Source organism: Mizuhopecten yessoensis, unplaced genomic scaffold (assembly GCF_002113885.1).
Source record: "Mizuhopecten yessoensis strain PY_sf001 unplaced genomic scaffold, ASM211388v2 scaffold7675, whole genome shotgun sequence".
NCBI lineage: Eukaryota > Metazoa > Mollusca > Bivalvia > Pectinida > Pectinidae > Mizuhopecten > Mizuhopecten yessoensis.
In genome coordinates, this window is record NW_018407166.1 from 3,705 (window position 1) to 4,618 (window position 914).

The window sequence follows — 914 nt, forward strand, 5'->3', positions numbered from 1 at the left end:
TTATGAGGATAACTTTCAATAATCATTTAAAAAAATAATCATAAAAATAACTTTATTTTCATCATGTGATATCCTAGAAATCTGTTTTGTACTAATGGGCTAAAACTGATTTCCTGCGAAAATATATTGTGCTTCTTTGTTATCTATAGTAAGTTTGTTAACGGGGTGCTCTTTATGTGTGTGGTAATTATAAAGATGTAAAAATAAGTCAAACGTTTCCGGTCTAGTGTACCACTTAATTTACATGGTTTAATAAAAAATGATAACTGCCCTTTTGCAGCTGACCAATTAGTACCACGTAGCGCCCTTAGCAAGTAGCACAGTGGACAGTATCAGAGACTGAGATTTACCTGGTAATGAAGCTTCGAACATGTATGACAAATGATTAAATACTGTAGCATTTATTGAGCACAGATGAACAAAATCCTTTAACGCCATGACGTTTTCATGAAGAACAAGATNATGATCCGGAAACTATCGCCCTCAACCCCCATACTCATCGATCCACGCCCGTTTAGATACACACTGCGAAATAGCTATATTGACGTTTCACTGTGATATCAGTGCCTATGCTATCTGACATCACTCATCTATGCAGTACACACCCCTCAGGGTGTGAGCAATAGTGTCTCCAGTACAAGGATTCAGACAGGTTAGACTTACCTGTAGCATAGTCAGTATATATACCTACATTTTTAAAGAAAACCTATGCCTATGTTCTTATCAATACCAAAGATACATATTATGAATGAAAAAATACATATATTTAGCACATATTATTGTTCTTGTTCACAACAGTTACCTACATGCACGAGCACGAGAGTATACATTATCATGTACTAAATCGTATAATATAACTTCCCTAGCAATAAACTACGTAGACTAAAACAAGAATCAATTATATTTTTATAATA